The sequence below is a fragment of the Vigna umbellata genome, chromosome 11 (genome assembly GCF_029865625.1).
Source record: "Vigna umbellata cultivar VRB3 chromosome 11, Vumbellata_1.0, whole genome shotgun sequence".
In the NCBI taxonomy this organism is placed as follows: Eukaryota; Viridiplantae; Streptophyta; class Magnoliopsida; order Fabales; family Fabaceae; genus Vigna; species Vigna umbellata.
The window spans coordinates 18,459,480-18,481,513 of NC_142175.1; the positions used below are offsets into that span (position 1 = coordinate 18,459,480).

General features: G+C 36.1%; 1 pseudogene; it reads left to right on the top strand.

Moving 5' to 3' along the window:
• The window catches only part of LOC148191076 (uncharacterized), a 40,476-nt pseudogene that overhangs the window by 15,762 nt on the left and 2,680 nt on the right, over window positions 1-22,034 (top strand).

Sequence of the window (22,034 nt, forward strand, 5' to 3'; positions counted from 1 at the left end):
TAAAAGAGAACACTATGTGTTCTATCCTTTGAACCCTTAGCCTTGAACATGATTTGAAAACCCTCGTTGAAAAGTTTTACCTTGAGTTAAGATGAGAACATTCTGTGGTATTGATAAATGTTCAAGTTTGGGGTTGTTGGAAAATAGAAAGGGAAATTGAAAGCATTGAGCTAAGAGCTAAGAATTAAGTATGTGAAAAGAAAAAGAAAAAGAAAAGAGAAGAAAAAGCAAAGCTCAATGCAAAGGAAAGTTGGGAAAAAGTAAGAATGATTGTGTTTATATGATTCTCTTAACTCAAGGGTTTTGTGATCTAGAAAAACCAATTTTCTTGTTAGCCCAGTGATGAGTCAATATTTTCTCAATTTCACTTAGCTTATTGTGCTAGATTTAATCAGGGAATTGTGCTTAAAAGTCCGGTATTTTTTCGTTTTTGCTAATTGTGCTTAATTTGACCAAAAATTCTTATTTTAATTAATTTGAATTATTTGAGCTAATTATTTGCATTGTTAATTGTAGGGAAATTGTTGGATAATATTTTGGGACTTAAAGAGAAATGCCACATGAATTATAGTTTAACCTAAAATGATTGAGGAGGTGTGGATTTCAATTAGGGGGTGCAAACGGATGAGATGGAACGTTGGGATGAAGACGTGGTGCACAGAGCAAACCTCGGCCTAGCTTGCTTTCATGTGAAGAACATCACGTTCCAGCTGCCACCGAGAAGACTTCTTCAATTTTTATAAGTTCACTCACCGGTCCAGCAAATGGGAAGTTGCCACGGCCCAAAGAAAAAAAAAGGGGGCTGCACGTTAAGAAGAAGGTGGTGTCACGGAGTGGGCTGGACGGGTGGAAGGAAGCTTTCATTTTTGAAGAGGGGTGCACACGGGATCCCAGCAGAGGCAGCAGCCACAGCCCAATAAAAGCAAGCTCCACAGTAGCGGTGCATCCAATAGCGTCCAGCAAGCCTTCAATTCCAGCATTCCAGCACACGCCCAAGTCCACGGTCCAGCAGAGAAATGTGTGTGGCTAGAAGCATGTGAACAAAACAAGGTGGAGAATGGAATGGTGAAGGGAACCCACTCGAAGGATATTCACGTGAGTTGGAAAGAAGAGGGCCCATCTTATTTTTATTTGGCACATGGGGTTTAAAAACAAACCCTTGGAGGAAATAGGGACACACGTCCAGCCGCCACGGAGGAAGAGCTGGAGAAAGAAAAACACATATGGAGGGTTAAGGTTGAGGAAGAGAGCGTGATTGACTTTGGAGGAGAAAGCATGAGTAGAAGTGGTGCCACAGTAGATTAGAATGGAATAAAAAGAAGTGGAATATGTAGGTATCCGTGCACGGTAATGTAATGCTGGAATGGTTTAATTTCTTTTCTTTATTTTGCTGGAAGAAGTGCTTCATTATTGGAGAGCTGCCACCAGGGATGAGAGTGAAATGTTGATTCATTGGGAGAAGAGCACATGCGGTGCTTGATTTTGGGAGAGTAGCACGCTGATTTTTAAATTGTTTTTAGGTAGGAATAGCTCATTAGTTTTACTAGAAAGAATAGTATTACGGTGACAGGGAGTAGTCACATCACAATTTGCAATGAAGAACACATTTCATTTTATTACATCTTGGGATAGGGGACACATTAGGTTGATTGATAGGAGAACACAGTACCTTTTATTCACTTTGGAATTATTCACTTTGGAGCTACACACGCTTACTTCTTGTATTTTAATTTATCATGCAACTTGAGCATTTAATTTTACTTCCAAGCTACATTGCGCATTTAATGTTTTAGCTTAATGATACATTTGAATAGCATTAGAAGTGTTTCTTTATTTTCTGTTGCATTTTACTCTTCAATCTCGGTTTGCTTTTACTGATGCTTCTATTGTTGCGTTTAGACTTTAAGTTCATTTGGTGCATTTCAATTAGGTTGCTGTTATGTTTTCTGCGCGTTTACTTTTCCAGAGTTTTATTTTCAAATCCTAATGAATTCTGCATTCTTTTATTTTGGTGTCTTTTACCGTTCGGTTTTTACTGTTTTGAAATTTATTTCAACGCTTTTAATTTTGGTTACATCTTTATTTAATTTCTAGTTTTAATTTATTTCAATTGCATTCACAAAACATTTAAAAATCCCCCCACTACGTGTTTGACCTAAGACTCGAACCACATTTGGTCCTTGAGAGACGACCTAGGAGTCACTTCCTAGTTTATACTGCATTCTTTTATGCACAACTTTTGTGGGAGGTGCGACCCTCTCAACAAAATGGCGCCGCTGCCGGGGACCAATGGTTCGGTCTTAGGTCTTTTGTTGTGTGTGTTTTGTCTCGTGTTGTGATGTGATGTTCTGTTTTCTGTATGCGTGTTGTATGTGTTTTGTCTGTCATTTAAAAAAAAATTGTCTTGTGTTTTATTTGTTTCGTAATTTTTTAGTATTTTTATTTTTCCATGTCTACCAATTTTGATTATGTGAATACTGCTTATTCTGTCGATGCCTCTAGCTATGACTCTTATTCTGCATATTACTCTGATTGTAATTTATCTGACTTTTATGCTGAGAACAATATGGCTCATCCTCCAACTTCTGAGAGCTCTCTTTGGGAGCCGGTTCCACCTAATGAGGATGGTGATCATTTAGTTCTCACCACTGGACTGATGAATTTGTTGCCCAAGTTTTATGGTCTTGCAGATGAATGCCCACATGAACATTTGGATAGGTTTTATCGAATTTGCTCTTTAATGAAACTTCCAAATGTCCCGGATGATCTAGTTTTCTTAAGGGCATTCCTGCACTCATTAGAAAGAGAAGCAAAAGATTGGAAAGACTCTCTTCCTCCAGGATCCATTACCAGATGGGAAGATCTTGAGCATAAATTTCTGAGCAAATTCTCCCATGTGCAAGATGGATACAACAACGGTCCTGGATGGAATGACCCTACCTTGGGATGGTACAATGCTCCACAACATCAATATCAAGAACCACCATTCCAGAGTACTTTCATGCCTCCACCAGTCTAGCAATATCAGAGTCAGCAATATGATGCTTCTGCCGAAATAGCTCCTCAGCCTTCTACTTCTGAGCCTACATTGCAGGAGTTGTTGGAGCAGTTGACCATGCAGAACCTGCAGTTTCAGCAAGAGACCAGAGTGTCCATTCAGAGCTTGAATGACCAGATAGGGCAGATGGCTACTCAATTAAATCAGGAACAGTCTCAAGATTCAGAGTTACCATTTCAGACTGTTCAGATTCCAGATGATGATGTTAGTGTCATCAGCATAGGAGATGGGGAGCAGAGTCATGAGCTTAGTATTGCGCCACCTACTTTCCCATCGCCCTATGTCCCCACTCTTGCACCTGAGGAGACTGTTGAAGATCTTGAGGACCAGGCAGGTATAAGCAGTAATTTTGAATCAGGTAGACAATTTTCATCTTCCACCACTTTTCCAATCTTTAGGGAAGTGGAGGAAAACATACTTGATGGACAAATTTATGATCACCAAAATATGATGTCACAAACTTGTTGAACAATCGGCAAGTATGACCGAATCGTTTCAAGTAATAAACTCGGTAAGACCAAGTATCGTTCTCCCAAAGGACGCACGGCCTAGTTTAGTTATGTGATTTGTTGATTAGCTAAGACTTAAGAACAAAATAATTGGATTTTACTATGCAAAAGACGAAAATAAACATGTATGCATGAGGTTGATCAATGGCTAAAACAAAAGACAAGCACTTTCAAAGAAATATATGGATGAATATGTTGTTGGGGTTCAATTTCATCTTATCCACTCTCATATATTTTAGGAATTCAACATTCAAATCATCATTGTTAATGCCATTCTCTAAAGTACCTTTCAAGAAGGCTTCTCCCTAATTACGAGTTCATACAATTCCTAGCATTCCTAATAATTAGTTCATCAAGTGCAGGAGCTTAACGACAACCAATATAATATTGGGAGAAATTCCCCGGATCTAGACTTCCCCGTACGTTCCCGTATCGACAAAATCAATAATCATGCATTGAATGAGTTAAACAAAGCAAGCATTAGGCAAAGAGGAAAAACCCTAACTAATGATGAAGGAAAGCATAAATCTTAGATTAAGATGCAAGCACAAATTCCATATATGAGAGCTTCAAAAGATTACATTGATTCCGCAACAAACATACAAGGTTTAGTTCACCATATGCATGGTAAACCTAGATGAACAATAATGAAGGAATGAAAGATAAAACCCTAGAAAGGTGAAGAGGTAGCCTGAGCATCCAAGATCCTCCTTCAAAGGGGTGGAAGAGAGAGTGTTTGCTTCGTTTCTGCCAAAGATACAAACCCTAGGACGTCCTAAAGCTTATATACTATTCTAAAATTACAAAAAATCTAGGTCCAAGCCCATAAGTGTGCCGCTCAGCGGTAAGTGCGTGAGTCGTTTCTTCCCCTCAGCGGCCATTTTGCCCCTCAAGGGTCCTCCCGTGAGCTCCTGAGTGCCGCTCAGCGGTAAACTGCCGCTGAGCGGTACTTGCGGCTTCTCCTTTTGCACTTTTTGATGTTTTTTCTGGTTCCATCTCTCTCCTTCTTCACTTCTTTCACTAAATTCACCTTAAAACCTGCACAAAAACACTGAAATCAAGCATAAGCCTGTCCAGCTCTCTTATTTATGAAAATATGAATAAAAGCATGATTTCAAGCTAGTTTCTAAGTGTTAAAGGTTGCTTTTAGTATCAATTTAAGCATAAAAATAACAGTTTTTCAACTGTTATCACAACCCCAAACTTAGAACTTGGCTTGTCCTCAAGCAAACAAGATGTAACTCAATCTTCTACCAATTCATATGATGGTTCACTCATTCAAAAATCTTCTTTTCAAGATAAGTAAAGACTTCAATGAAACTTATGACCAAGATTTCAATCAAGATGTGCACATGCTTTAGTGTTCACAAAGTTATTTAATATCCAACAAAGGCTATTTTTCATGAATGATTAATCAATTAAGCATGGATGTTCATGTGCTCATGGAATACTTCCTCACCAGGTAAAGTGTTTCACTCACACTCAAGTGTATAAGAGGTAAAGTGTTTCGCTCATTCACTCCACTATCACAATGTTACATGAATCAACTTTGCCTTTCATTTTACCACAATCAAAAACATTCACAAGCATGCATCATCACAAGGACTTTTCAATGGCTTATAATGTGGCTGGGTTAACAAGAAAATTGGTTTTTCTGGATCACAAAATCCTTGAGTTAAGAGAATCATAACAACACAATTTTTCTTATTCTTCCCAACTTGCCTTTGCATTTGCATTGAGCTTTGCTTCTTTTTCTTTTCTTTTCTTTTTCTTTGCATATTCTTACTTTTTAGCTCTTAGCTCAATGCTTTTCCTTTTTCATGTTTTTCCCAATAACCCCAAACTTGAACACTTAACAATACCACACAATATCTTCTACTTAACTCAAGGTAAAGATTTTCAATCAAGGGTTTTCAATTTATGTTCAAGGCTAAGGGTTCAAAGGATAGAACACAAAGTGTTCTCTTTTAGTGGGCTAACTTTATGAATTTGGCCAATAAAAAGGGTTCCAACAAACGGCCTTGATCATATGATGCAAAACAAGCAATTGATTCAATCATAGAAAACCTGGGCAAAGTCATTCATGCTTTCAAAGTAATAGCATTTAACAATAACAACTCTGGAGCTCAAAACCTCACATATAAGCTCATTCACATTTGACATACACATCCTGCTTAATCTCACAATCACAATCATAATATCATGCATTTGTTCACAAAGCTTGCGAATCACCTGTATAAGCATTTTAATGTGCACATCATCTCAACATCAATCAATCACTAATCATCATCAAGCATTACTTATCAAACAACCACAGTTAATAGCAAACCATCACACAAACCAGGTTTCCAATAGAGTAAATCAAACCCTAATCTAAAAACAAAAACCAATAAGTTCAGAAAACTTAAACCAACAAACGCATAAGCATATGATAACATTCATCAGTAAATGTTATCTCAGCTCCTCATTAATCTGAGCTGTCCTCTGTATCTTCCTCTTCTTGGATCTTATAGTCTTGATTCTTTTTGCCCGACGAGGAGGCCATCCCTGCATCAAACATAATTCACAAAACCAAAAGATACATTGTTAAGCATTAGTAAACCACAATGAAGAAATTAGCCCCTTCAATGATGCTCTCTCCCAACCCCAAACTTAGATGGAAAACTAGTGAGCAAGTGAGTGGAAGGGAGATTTTCTAAAGAGGGATGAGGGAAAAGTTGTAGAGAACCTTTGAAAAGGTATGTAGGAGTGTGTGTGCAGAGAAGAGCCTGAAAATAAAAGCATTTGCGCAGCTTAGGGTATAAAAATACCCTAATGGGCTCGGGTTTCGCTAAAGGGTAACCAAATCCCACTCTGCGATAGTACCGCTCAGCGGCACTTTCGTGAAGTGCTCTTCTCCTTCTTTTCTTAACCTACGTGCCTCCTAGACATGCCCCTCACTGGTTCCCTGCAATTCAATGTTTAAAATACTTATGCAAACCCTAACAAAAATAAAACAAACAAAAACAATCAATCAACTGGGTTGCCACCCAGATAGCGCTTGTTTAACGTCACGAGCCTGACCCAAAATCCACCAACACCCATCAGTAGGTGTTACAACTTACCAACACCCATCAGTAGGTGCTAAATTTTCTCACCAACACCCATCAGTAGGTGTTACAACTTAGCATCCTTCAGTAGATGCTATGTCAAACTAGCATCCTTCAGTAGATGCTATCTCCAAAAATAATGACAAAGTAATGTTCAACAGATTAAAAATTTACAAACCAAAGAAAAATTAAAAAGTTCTTAAATCCACTGGGTTGCCTCCCAGCAAGCGCTCTTTTAACGTCATTAGCTTGACCCAATAAAGCTCATGTTCCACCTTCTTTTTCTTCTTTCTACTGAACTTCTTCAGAAATTTGATCAAACCAGGAACCTGTTGCAATGTCTTAATCATAGGAACTTTAATCTCCAATTTCTTGAAGATTTCCATGAGGCACTTAAATTTCTTTTCCGTCCTATGATACTTCTTTGGATGAGGAAGAGATTTTTCATATGATTCTTTCTTTTTTTCTCTCGTCCTCTTTTTCTTTTCTCTCACTTTCTTTTTTTCTTTTCTTTTTCTACTCACTTTCTCAATCTTCAGACAAATTTTCTCTTCTTCTTTCTCTTCTCTCTCTTTTCTCTCTTCTCTCTCTTCTTTTTCCAACTCAACCTTTTCAACATTTACACTCACTAGCACTTCACACTCTTCCCTGGGGTTAACCTCAGTATTAGCCCCAAAATTTTTGTCAGACCTTTCTTCCAATTGCTTGGTAATCTGACCCATTTGAATCTCCAAGTTCTTAATAGTGGCTTCAGTGCTCTTTTGAGAAGATTCAGTTTTCTGTATGAATTGCTGAAGAGTTTCTTCCAACCTTGTTGATCTTTCATTAAGTGTAGACATTTGTTGCCATAAGGTTGGTTGTTGCTGTTGTTGCTTGTGAAATGGCCCTGATTGTCCAGCTTGCCTACTTTGTCCTTGACCAATACTTGAGTGTGGTTTCCACCCTTGATTATAGTTCCCTTGACGGTATTGATTGGTCATGTAGTTTACATCCTCTACGGCTTCTACTGGAAAGGCACATTGACTATTAATATGGTCGCCTCCACACAATTCACACATCTGTGGTTGAACCTGTGCAACAGTCCTTAACTCTTTTGGTAGTTGTGCAAGTATCTTTGTGAGATTCTCCAATTGTTGAGTTAGTATCTTGTTCTGAGCTAGCAAGGCATCATTGGATTGCAATTGTAGAACTCCTTTTTGTTGAATAGGAGCTCCTCTTTCTCTGTTCAGCTCATTATCACTAGTAGCCATATTGTCAATGATTTCTGTAGCTTCCTCTGGAGTTTTCCATTTGATATTTCCTCCTGCTGAGGCGTCAAGCATCATCTTGGTTTGTGAACCAAGACCTCCAAGGAAGATTAGGACTACTTCCACTTCGTCAAATCCATGCGTGGGTGTCTTTCTTAATAAGCTTTTATATCTTTCCCATGCATGCCCGAGTGATTCTTCCATGCCCTGCCTGAATGAAGAAATCTCTTGCTTGCCTTTGTTGACCTTGGAAGAATTGAGTGCCCATATAGTTAAATTCTTGACCGAATTGCATCCTACATGCATTAGGCACAAAACTCTAGAAAATATTTATTAGCACAAAAAGATAGAGAAGATACAAAGAATAAAAGATAATAAGATAAATGATAGCAAGATAGAAGATACAAATAAAAACAGAAAATAGAAAAATAAAAATAGAAAACAGAAAAACATAAAAAGATAAAAAATATAAACAAAAAACGAAAAAAAATAAATAAAAATAAAAACAGAAAAAAATAAAAAATAAAAACAGAAAAGAAAAAAAAAATAAAAAATAAAAAATAAAAATAGAAAACAAAAAATAAAATAAAGAAAAACAGAAAAATAAAACAAAATAAAATAATAACAGAAAATAAAATAAAATAAAATAAAATCAAATCAAATAAAATCAAATAAAATCAAATCAAATAAAATCAAAATCAAATAAAATCAAAACAAAAAATAAAACAAAATAAAATAATAACCAAAAAATAAAAACAGAAAATAAAATAAAATAAAATCAAATAAGATAAAATAAAATAAAATCTAATCTAATCAAATAAAATAAAATAAAATAAAATCTAATCTAATCAAATCAAATAAAATCTAATCTAATAAAATAAAATAAAATTAAATCAAATCAAATCAAATAAGATAAAATAAAATAAAATAAAATCAAATAAAATAAAATCAAATAAAATCAAATAAAATATAACCAAATCAAATAAAAACCGAAAAAATAAAAATAGAAAATAAAAACAGAAATTCAAAATTAAAGTCAAAGATAATCAATAATCACACAAATTAACCAGTTAAACCAGAGTCCCCGGCAACGGCGCCAAAAACTTGATGGACAAATTTATGATCACCAAAATATGATGTCATAAACTTGTTGAACAATCGGCAAGTATGACCGAATCGTTTCAAGTAATAAACTCGGTAAGACCAAGTATCGTTCTCCCAAAGGACTCACGGCCTAGTTTAGTTATGTGATTTGTTGATTAGCTAAGACTTAAGAACAAAATAATTGGATTTTACTATACAAAAGACGAAAATAAACATGTATGCATGAGGTTGATCAATGGCTAAAACAAAAGACCAGCACTTTCAATGAAATATATGGATGAATATGTTGTTGGGGTTCAATTTCATCTTATCCACTCTCATATATTTTAGGAATTCAACATTCAAATCATCATTGTTAATGCCACTCTCTAAAGTACCTTTCAAGAAGGCTTCTCCCTAATTATGAGTTCATACAATTCCTAGCATTCCTAATAATTAGTTCATCAAGTGCAGGAGCTTAACGACAACCAATATAATATTGGGAGAAATTCCCCGGATCTAGACTTCCCCGTACGTTCCCGTATCGACAAAATCAATAATCATGCATTGAATGAGTTAAACAAAGCAAGCATTAGGCAAAGAGGAAAAACCCTAACTAATGATGAAGGAAAGCATAAATCTTAGATTAAGATGCAAGCACAAATTCCATATATGAGAGCTTCAAAAGATTACATTGATTCCCCAACAAACATACAAGGTTTAGTTCACCATATTCATGGTGAACCTAGATGAACAATAATGAAAGAATGAAAGATAAAACCCTAGAAAGGTGAAGAGGTAGCTTGAGCATCCAAGATCCTCCTTCAAAGGGGTGGAAGAGAGAGTGTTTGCTTCGTTTCTGCCAAAGATACAAACCATAGGACGTCCTAAAGCTTATATACTATTCTAAAATTACAAAAAATCTAGGTCCAAGCCCATAAGTGTGCCGCTCAGCGGTAAAGTACCGCTCAGCGGTAAAGTACCGCTCAGCGGTAAAGTACCGCTCAGCGGTAAGTGCGTGAGTCGTTTCTTCCCCTCAGCGGCCATTTTGCCCCTCAGCGGTCCTCCCGTGAGCTCCTGAGTGCCGCTCAGCGGTAAACTACCGCTGAGCGGTACTTGCGGCTTCTCCTTTTGCACTTTTTGATGTCTTTTCCGATTCCATCTCTCTCCTTCTTCACTTCTTTCACTAAATTCACCTTAAAACCTGCACAAAAACACTGAAATCAAGCATAAACCTGTCCAGCTCTCTTATTTCTGAAAATATGAATAAAAGCATGATTTCAAGCTAGTTTCTAAGTGTTAAAGGTTGCTTTTAGTATCAATTTAAGCATGAAAATAACAGTTTTTCAACTGTTATCAATACCTAAAATTGATTATTTCTTTGATGAATGTGCTATTCATGATTATGTTGTTGATAGGTATGTTGATGATTATATTGTTGATGAGCATGTTTTTAATTCTCCCTCTCTGCATGATGAGAACCAATTTTTGCTATCACATCCGAATGTTTATTCTCCATGCACTGAACTTGAATCTGAGTTTGTGGTTGATATTGTTTCTAAATTTGAAAGTGATTCATGTTCTGAGAGTATATTTGAGGTTCAGCCTGTTACACTAGGATTGGGTGTTATACCCCTGCATATCATTTCTTTGGAGACACATCGCACTAACCATGTTGCAGGAGGTACACATGAATTTGATAGACAAACACCCACAGTGGAAGAAAAAGGTGCTTACATACACAACAGTTTCAACATCAATAGGCACCAGCTGAACCCGCTCATCAACAATCACTTCTTCTTAGATCCAGCTGTGGAAGACATTTCCCTGCTTGATCAAATATGGAGGATGAAGCAGTTTTTCCTCAAAACTTCCTGGCTGGATCCTGTGGTGGAAGACATCTCCCTGATAGTCCAAAATTGGCAACTGCCACCATGACCAGGGGAGTTTTCTTTCTCTCTTCTCCCCCTTTCCGTACTTTTATTGCACTTGTCCATGATTTGTTCACTGTTCTGATTTCTGATCTTATTGTTTGTGACACATTGAGGACACTGTGTAGTTTAAGTGTGGTCTATTAGGGGAGATTTTTATTTTTCTTTGTTAGTTTTTGTTTTTCGTGTTAAATTTTTTCTTTTCTAGGTAGTTTTGTTTTATCTTGTATACAATTTTGCATGATTCTCTTCATTTCTGGACTGTGTTAAAATTGTAGACTCGTCTTTCACTTCACTTGATTGATACTTATTGGTTTGAAATCCCTTGCTTTTCTTTGCTTGGGAAGATGATTATGATGTTTGAGAGGTTGAATTGATTGTGACAATTACCTTGTGTGAGATTTGAGCCACTTTATGTTCTTTCTTGTGTGTGATATGTCTCTTGATTGCTTGCGCATATGCCTTGGTTTGACTCTTGTTGATAATTCTTGATTGATATGCATGTTTGGAAGTGATAAAGGCAGTTTTGTTCTTGAGCTTCTGTAGCCAAATAAGCTTACCTTGTTCTGATCCTTTGAAAACCCCTTTTGAGCCTATACTTTCCTCATTTCTTTGTTTTGAAGTTCATACACTAGCCCTAAGTGAAAAACCATGATTACCTTAACCTTAGGGAATTTTGGAGCTTTGGAAGTGTTTTGGGAATAAGTGTGGTCTTTTGGGGGTTTCTGATGAATTGGCTGGTTGGTTCCTCTTCTTGTTTTGTTTTCGGAAATATGATTTATATTTTATCTCTGACAGTTGTGTGCTAAAAAGAGAAAAGAAAGGAGACAGGATGAAAAAAAAAAATGAAAAAAAAAAGTGAGAAAAATGAGAAAAATAAAAAATTTTTGAATAATGGAGTCAAGAAGAGGATGGAATTAGAGGTTGTGGGTGTGTTTGAATGTGTTTACACTTGTTCCCCATTGCTCCTCTGTTCCTTATGGTTTGTAGCTTCTTATCCAGATATATCCTCCCTTGTCCTTGGCCCCATTACATCCATTAAAGACCTTTTGATTTGAACATGCATATGTTTTGAGTGTTGATATTAGAGGCTTGCCAAGTCTATTTGTGTTTGCTTTCTTGAGTGCATTGAGTGACATTGATTTACCTTAAACACTTGAGAGAGACACTGATTGTGTGCATCTGTGAGGCTCTGTTGCTTTTGATTCATCTCTTGAACTGATTGATTGTTTTCCTTGTACTGAACTTTTTGGATGATTCTTTGAGTATCTGCTTTCATTGACTCTGTGTGGGATTCTGCCTATACCTTTTACTGTCCAGATTTTGTGAGAATTGTGCAACTGTGTTCCTGTTTTGGAGTCTTGTTGTCTGTCTGTCGAGTCTGTGTCACCTCCCTGATGTTTGAGTAGTTCCCTGGTTTTCGTCTTGATTTTGCCCAGGAGTGCAAAAGACTAAGTGTGGTCTATTTTGATGAGTCAATATTTTCTCAATTTCACTTAGCCTATTGTGCTAGATTTAATCAGGGAATTATGCTTAAAAGTCCGGTATTTTTCCGTTTTTGCTAATTGTGCTTAATTTGACCAAAAATTCTTATTTTAATTAATTTGAATTATTTGAGCTAATTATTTGCATTGTTAATTGTAGGGAAATTTTTGGATAGTATTTTGGGACTTAAAGAGAAATGCCACATGAATTATAGTTTAAACTAAAATGATTGAGGAGGTGTGGATTTCAATTAGGGGGTGCAAACGGATGAGATGGAACGTTGGGATGAAGACGTGGTGCACAGAGCAAACCTCAGCCCAGCTTGCTTTCATATGAAGAGCATCACGTTCCAGCTGCCACCGAGAAGACTTCTTCAATTTTTATAAGTTCACTCACCGGTCCAGCAAATGGGAAGTTGCCACGGCCCAAAGAAAAAAAAAGGGGGCTGCACGTTAAGAAGAAGGTGGTGTCACGGAGTGGGCTGGACGGGTGGAAGGAAGCTTTCATTTTTGAAGAGGGGTGCACACAGGATCCCAGCAGAGGCAGCAGCCACAGCCCAATAAAAGCAAACTCCACAGTAGCGGTGTATCCAATAGCGTCCAGCAAGCCTTCAATTCCAGCATTCCAGCACACGCCCAAGTCCACGGTCCAGCAGAGAAATGTGTGTGGCTAGAAGCATGTGCACAAAACAAGGTGGAGAATGGAATGGTGAAGGGAACCCACTCGAAGGATATTCACGTGAGCTGGAAAGAAGAGGGCCCATCTTATTTTTATTTGGCACATGGGGTTTAAAAACAAACCCTTGGAGGAAATAGGGACACACGTCCAACCGCCACGAAGGAAGAGCTGGAGAAAGAAAAACACATATGGAGGGTTAAGGTTGAGGAAGAAAGCGTGATTGACTTTGGAGGAGAAAGCATGAGTAGAAGTGGTGCCGCGGTAGATTAGAATGGAATAAAAAGAAGTGGAATATGTAGGTATACGTGCATGGTAATGTAATGCTGGAATGGTTTAATTTCTTTTCTTTATTTTGCTGGAAGAAGTGCTTCATTATTGGAGAGCTGCCACCAGGGATGAGAGTGAAATGTTGATTCATTGGGAGAAGAGCACATGCGGTGCTTGATTTTGGGAGAGTAACACGCTGATTTTTAAATTGTTTTTAGGTAGGAATAGCTCATTAGTTTTACTAGAAAGAATAGTATTACGGTGACAGGGAGTAGTCACATCACAATTTGTAATGAAGAACACATTTCATTTTATTACATCTTGGGATAGGGGACACATTAGGTTGATTGATAGGAGAACACAGTACCTTTTATTCACTTTGGAATTATTCACTTTGGAGCTACACACGCTTACTTCTTGTATTTTAATTTATCATGCAACTTGAGCATTTAATTTTACTTCCAAGCTACATTGCGCATTTAATGTTTTAGCTTAATGATACATTTGAATAGCATTAGAAGTGTTTCTTTATTTTCTATTGCATTTTACTGTTCAATCTCGGTTTGCTTTTACTGATGCTTCTATTGTTGCGTTTAGACTTTAAGTTCATTTAGTGCATTTCAATTAGGTTGCTGTTACGTTTTCTGCGCGTTTACTTTTCCAGAGTTTTATTTTCAAATCCTAATGAATTCTGCATTCTTTTATTTTGGTGTCTTTTACCGTTCGGTTTTTACTGTTTTGAAATTTATTTCAACGCTTTTAATTCTGGTTACATCTTTATTTAATTTCTAGTTTTAATTTATTTCAATTGCATTCACAAAACATTTAAAAATCCCCCCACTACGTGTTTGACCTAAGACTCGAACCACATTTGGTCCTTGAGAGACGACCTAGGAGTCACTTCCTAGTTTATACTGCATTCTTTTATGCACAACTTTTGTGGGAGGTGCGACCCTCTCAACACCCAGCCACATTATAAGCCATTGTAAAGTCCTTGTGACGATGCATGCTTGTGAATTTATTTGATTGTGGTTAAATGAAAGGTAAAGTCAAATTCATGTGACATTGTGATAGAAGAGTGAATGAGTGATTACCTCTTATACACTTGTGTTTGAGTGAAACACTTTACCTAGTGAGGAAATATTCCATGAGCACATGAACATCCATGCTTAGTTGATTGATCATTCATGAAAAATAGCATTTGTTGGATATTAAGTGACTTTGTGAACACTAAAGCATGTGTATGTCTTGATTGAAGTCTTTGTCATGAGCTTAAATTAAGTTTTTACTTATCTTGAAAAGAGGATTTTTTTTTGAATGAGTAAACCATTGTATTGATTGGTAGAAGATTGAGTTACATCTTGTTTGCTTGAGGACAAGCAAAGTTCTAAGTTTGGGGTTGTGATAACAGTTGAAAAACTGTTATTTTCATGCGTAAAATTGATACTAAAAGCAACCTTTAACACTTAGAAACTAGCTTGGAATCATGTTTTTGTTTATATTTTTGGAAATAAGAGAGCTGGACAGGTTTATGCTTGATTTCAGTGTTTTATGCAGGTTTTAAGGTGAATTTGGTGAAAGAAGTGAAGAAGGATAGAGATGAAATCAGAAAAGAACTAAAAAAGTGCAAAAGGAGAAGTCGCAAGTACCGCTGAGCACCAGTTTACCACTGAGCGGCACTCAGGAAATCATGTTGGCTCCGCTGAGGGGTGAAAATGTCGCTGAGGGGAAGAATCACGTTGGGCTTGGGCCTAATTTTCTGTATATTTAGAATAGTATATAAGCATTAGGACGTCCTAGGGTTTGTATCCTTGGCTGGAGACAAAGCAAACACTCTCTCTTCCACCCCTTTGAGGAAGATCTTGGATGCTCAGGCTACCTACTCCTCTTTCTAGGGTTCTATCTTTCATTCTTTCATTATTGTTCATCTAGTTTCACCATGAATATGGTGAACTAAACCTTGTATTGTTGTTAGGTGATGACAAATTTATGAACACCGAAAAACGGTGCCACAAACTTGTTTAACCCTCGGCAAGTATGACCAAATCATATCAAGTAATAAACTCGGTAAGACCAATTATCGTTCTCCGAAAGGACTCACGGCCTAGTTAGTTATATGATTTGTTGATTATTTAAGACTTGTTAACAATTGATTTTAAGTTTTAAATGCAAAAGACAATAATTAAACATGTATGCATATAATGGTTCACCACATTCAAAACTCCCTTTTCAAGATAAGTAAGTACTCAATTAAGCTCATTGCAAAGATTTCAATCAAGACATGCACATGCTTTAGTGTTCACACAATCACATACTATCCAACAAATGCTACTTTTCATGAATGATCAATCAACTAAGCAAAGATGTTCTTATATGTTCATGGAATCTTTCCTCACTAGATAAAGTGTTTCACTCAAACACACAAGTGTATAAGAAGTATTCACTCATTCACTCTATTATCACAATGTCACATGAATCAACTTTGCCTTTCATTTAACCATAATAAAAACACTTACAAGCAAGCATCATCACAAGGACTTTTCTATGGCTTATAATGTGGCTGGGATAACAAGAAAATTGGTTTTTCTAGATCACAAAACCCTTGAGTTAAGAGAATCAAATAAACACAACCATTCTTACTTATTCCCAACTTTCTTTTGCATTGAGCTTTGCTTTTTCTTCTCTTTTCTTTCTCTTTTTCTTTTTCTTTTCACATACTTAATTCTTAGCTCTTAGCTCAATGCTTTCAATTTTCCCTTTCTATTTTCCAACTACCCCAAACTTGAACATTTATCAATACCACATAATATTCTCATCTTAACTCAAGGTAAAGCTTTTCAAAAAGGGTTTTCAAATCATGTTCAAGGATAAGGGTTCAAAGGATAGAAGACATAGTGCTCTCTTTTGTGGGGCTAAAATCATGAATTTGGCTAATGAAAGCATTACCAACAAATGGCCTTGATCACATGATGCAAACAAGCAATTGATTCAATTATAGAAAACTTGGGCAAAATCATTCATGCTTTCAAAGTCATAGCATTAAATCACAAAAACTTTGGAGCTCAAAAACCTCACATATAGGCTCATTCACATTCCACATATACACATTATGCTTAGTATCATAATCACAATCACAACATCATGCATTTGTTCACGAAGGTTGTGAATCACCTGTATAAGCATATAATGTGCACATTTCAACATCAATCAATATCAAAGCATCATCAAGCATTACTTATCAAACAACAATCATAAGCAAACCATCATAACAGACAAAGTTTCCAATTGAGTGCATCAAACCCTATTCTAAAAACAAAAGTGAATGATAAAACAAATCCTGCTTTAGCGCTTTGAAAAACTCAACCCCAACAATGATGCTCTCTCCCAACCCCAAACTTAGATGGAAAACTAATGAGAAAGTGAGTGGAAGGGAGATTTTCTAAAGAGGAATGAAGGGAAAAATGTATAGAACCTTTGGAAAAGTGTTTAGGAGTGTGTGTGAAGAATCTGAAAATAGAGGTCAAAGCGTGACTTAGGGTATAAAAATACCCTAATGGGCTCGGGTTCCGCTAAGGGGCAACCTAAGCCCATTTTACGATACCACCGCTCAGCGGCACTTTCGTGTTATGCTTTTCTTCTTTCTAGCTTACCCTAGGTGCCTTCTACTCATGCCCCTCACTTGCTCCCTGCAATTAAGTTCTCAGAACACTCAAACATTCAATTCCTATCATGCAACTAAAGCAGAATCAAAACAAATAATACAGATAAAATCAATCAACTGGGTTGCCTCCCAGGTAGCACTTGTTTAACATCACGAGCCTGACCCAAAATCCTCCAACACCCTTTAGTAGATGCAAATTTTTCTTACCAACACCCATTAATAGGTGTATACAAACATAGTATCCTTCAGTAGATACTCTTCCGCCTAACATCCATCAGTAGATGTAAACCCTGTAACAGACTTATAACGAAAACAAAAATACCCAAAAGTTCAATATTACATCACCAAACCAAAAATTAAAAGTTCTTAAATCAATGGGTTGCCTCCTAGCAAGCGCTCTTTTAACGTCACTAGCTTGACCCAATAAAGCTCATGTTCCATCTTCTTTTTCTTCTTCTTTCTACTGAACTTCTTCAGAAATTTGATCAAACTAGGAACCTGTTGCAATGTCTCGATCATAGGAACTTTAATCTCCAATTTCTTGAAAATTTCCATAAATCACTTAAATTTCTTTTCCTTTCTATGATACTTCTTTAGATGAGGATGGGGTTTTTCATATGATTCCTTCTTCTTTCCTCTCATCTTCTTTTTCTTACTTTTCTTCTCCCTAAATTTTCTCTTTTTCTTTTCTCTTATTTTTTTCTTCCCTTCTCTTTTTCTTCTCAACTTCTTTATTTTCACACAAATTTTCTTTCTCTCTTCTCTTTCAACCACTTCTTTTTCTTTTTCTTCATTTTTATCTTTCTCACTCAACTCTTCTTTTTCTTTTCTCTCTATCTTTTCCTCATCTCTCCCTATTTTTTTCTCATCAAAAATTTTGTCACTTTCAGTGACAATGGCTTCACCTTCCTCGTTAGGGTTAACTTCAGTATTAACCTTAAAATCGTTCAATCTCTGAATAATGTAACGAAGGTTCATCTCCATCCTTTTACATGATGCTTCAATGTTTTTCTGAGTGGAGCTGGACACCTGCAAAAACTGTTGAAGTGTGTCCTCCAATGTTGGCCTTCTTGCCGATAGAGAGGGTTATTGTTGCCATTGTTGTCATGGTTGATTCTCAAATTGTCCGATAGCTTACCAAAATTGACTTTGATCCATGCTTGAGTGAGGTTCCCACCAGTGGTTGAGATTACTTTGGTAGAATTGAGTGCCATATAGTTAAATTCTTGTCCGAATTGCATCTGTAAGCATTAGGTACAAAACTCTAGAAAATATTTGTTAGCACAAAAAGATGGTGAAGATAGATAAAGAATCAAAAGATATAATTGAAAAGATAGGAAGATAGGAAATAAAAACAAACAAAAACAAAAAAAATAAAAAAAATAAAAAAATAAAAAAATAAAAAAATAAAAAAATAAAAAAATAAAAAAATAAAAAAATAAAAAAATAAAAAAATAAAAACAATAAAATAAAAACAGAAAATAAAATAAAATAATAACTGAAAAAAAAACAGAAAATAAAATAAAATAAAATAAAATAAAATAAAATAACATAAAATAAAATAACATAAAATAAAAAAAATAAAATAAAATAAAATAAAAACCGAAAAATCAAAACAGAAAATAAAAACAGAAATTCAAATTTCAAAATTCAAAATTCAAGTCAAAGATAATCAATAATCACATAAATGAACTAGTTAAACCACGAGTCCACGGCAACGGTGCCAAAAACTTGATGAAAAATTTATGAACACCGAAAAATGGCGCAACAAACTTGTTTAACCCTCGACAAGTATGACCGAATCGTATCAAGTAATAAACTCGGTAAGACCAAGTATCTTTCTCCGAAAGGACTCACGGCCTAGTTAGTTATATGATTTGTTGATTATTTAAGACTTGTTAACAATTGATTTTAAGTTTGAAATGCAAAAGACAATAATTAAACATGTATGCATGAATTTGATCAATGGAAAAGAGGAATACAAACACTTTAATGAATTAGATGGATGAGTATGTTGTTGGGGTTATCAATTTCATCTTATCAACTCTCATATACTTTTAGGAATTCATCATTCTTTTCATCAATTGCTAAAGCCACTCTCTAAATCACCTTGGAAGAAGGCCTATCCTTAATTACGAGTTCATACAATTCCTAGCATCCCTAATAATTAATTCTGAAGTGCAGAAGCTTAACGGCAACCAACCCTCATATTCCTATGTCTAGGCAATATGCTATTGGGAGAGATTCCTCAAATCTAGATTTCCTCGTACGTTCCCATATTAAGAAAATCAATAATCATGGCATTGAATGAGTTAAACAATGCAAGCTTTAAGCAAAGAGGAAAAACCCTAACTAATGATGAAAGAAAGCATGTATCTTAAAATAAGATGTTAAAACACAAATTCCATATATGAGAGTTTCAGAAGTCTACATTGATTCCCCAACAACAATACAAGGTTTAGTTCACCATATTCATGATGAAACTAGATGAACAATAATGAAAGAATGAAAGAGATAGAAAAACCCTAGAAAGAGACGAGGAGAGCTGTCACCATCTCCAGATCAACCCCCAAGGGGTGAAAAGTGTGTTTATGCTTCCTCCCAGCCAAAGATACAAACCCTAGGACGTCCTAAAGCTTATATAATATTCTAACAATATAGAAAATTACGCCCAAGCCCATAAAAACAAAAGAAAACCGGTCCAAGCCCACTTAGAATGGCGCTCAGCGGTATTTTACCGCTGAGCGGTAATAGCGCATGATCCATTTTGCCCCCAACTGTTGTTTTTGCCCCTCAGCGATGATTTTGGCACCTGAAAAGTGCCGCTCATCGGTATTTTACCTCTCAGCGGAACTTTTTCTGTATTCTTGTTGTCTTTTCAGCATTCTGGTTAACTAGTTGACTTTTCTGGTTGACTGGTTGACTTTTCTGGTTGACTGGTTGACTTTTCTGGTTTCTGGTTGACTTTTCAGCATTCCAATGATTCGGTATTTCAATTATTCTTTCAAATTATTCAATTAGCCTACAAATCAAGGGAATCTTGCACAAAGCCATTAAATTCACTTTTAACTTTCTTATTGACAAAACTAAAGCAGAAATATGAGTTCAAGCTAGTTTCTAAGTCTTAAAGGTTGCTTTTGGTATCAATTTTAAGCATAAAAATAACGGTTTTTCAACCGTTAGCATTGGGGAATCAATGTAATCTTGTGAAACTCTCATATATGGAATTTGTCTTTAAACATCTTATTTTAAGATACATGCTTTCTTTCATTATTAGCTACGGTTTTTCCTCTTTGCTCAAAGCATGCATTGTTTAACTCATTCGATGCTATGATTATTGATTTTGTCGATATGGGAATGTACGGGGAAATCTAGATCCGGGGAAAACCTCCCAATAGCATATTGGTTGCCTTTAAGCTTTTGTGCTTCAAATTAATTATTAGGGATGCTAGGAATTGTATGAACTCGTAATTAAGGATAGGCCTTCTTGCAAGGTGATTTAGAGAGTGGCATTAGCATTGATGAAAAGAATGATGAATTCCTAAAAGTATATGAGAGTGGATAAGATGAAATTGATAACCCCAACAACATACTCATCCATCTATTCATTAAAGTGTTTGTATTCCTCTTTTCCATTGATCAAATTCATGCATACATGTTTAATTATTGTCTTTTGCATTTAAAACCTAAAATCAATTGTTCAAAAGTCTTAAATAATCAACAAATCATATAGCTAACTAGGCCGTGAGTCCTTTGGGAGAACGATAATTGGTCTTACCGAGTTTTATTACTTGATACGATTCGGTCACACTTGCGGAGGGTTAAACAAGTTTGTGACGCTGTTTTTTGGTGATCATAAATTGGTCATCAAGTCCTGAGGATGATGTAGTGTGTAGACCATGTAACGGGGAAGAAGTATACGACCAGGTGAGGAACATTGATGTTGTCTTCGGAAAACATAAAAAGAAGACCATTGAGAAAAACATTTGGAAAAAGCGATCAATATTCTTTAATCTTCCATATTGATGTAAACTTGATGTGCGACAGTGTATGACGTGATGCATGTTGAAAAAAATGTATGTGATAGTGTTGTTGGGAGTTTACTAAACGTTAAAGGGAAGATAAAAGATGGAGTGAAAGCATGACAAGACTTGGTTGACACGGGAATTCGTTTTGAGTTACATCTGCAATCCATAGGAAGACGCACCTATCTTCTTCCAGCTTGTCACACTCTTTCAAAAAAAGAAAAACAAACTTTTTGTCAATGTTTACATAGTGTGAAGATTCCACAAGGTTATTCGTTGAATATTAGTAGCGTTGTTTCTATGAAAGATTTGAAGTTGGTTGGTTTAAAGTCTCACGATTTTCATGTCTTAATGCAACAAATTTTACCAGTAGCTATTCGAGCCATATTACCTGCCTCTGGTAGAGGTATTCTCACACGTTTGAGTTTGTTTTTCAATGTCATTTGCAAGAAAGTTATTGATCCTTGATAGTTAGATGATTTGCAAAATGAGGCCATCAGACTATTGTGCCAATTGGAAATGTATTTCCCACCCTTATTTTTTGATATCATGGTTCATTTGATTGTCCATCTAGTGAGAGAGATTAGAATATGCGGGCCGGTTTTCTTGAGGTGGATGTACCCGGTTGAAAGATACATGAAGATCTTAAAGGGATATGTTAAGAATCAATTGAGACCAGAAGCTTTGATTATAGAGCGCTACATTGCAGAGGAAGCCATTGAATTCTGCTCAAGTTATATGCCAAGTTGTGACCCAATAGGACTTCCAAAGAAAATACATGAGAACAGACGTGAAGGAAAAGGAGTTCGAGGTGTAAGGATTGAAAGTGTTAGTGGAAAAGATGTTAATCAAGCACATTTGTACATTTTAAACAACACAAAGGATGTTATTCCTTACATTTCACAACACATTGATGAAATTAAGTCAGCACATCCACGTATGAGTGAAAAGTGGACACTTAATGAACATAACAAATCCTTTTTAGCTTGGTTTAAGAAAAA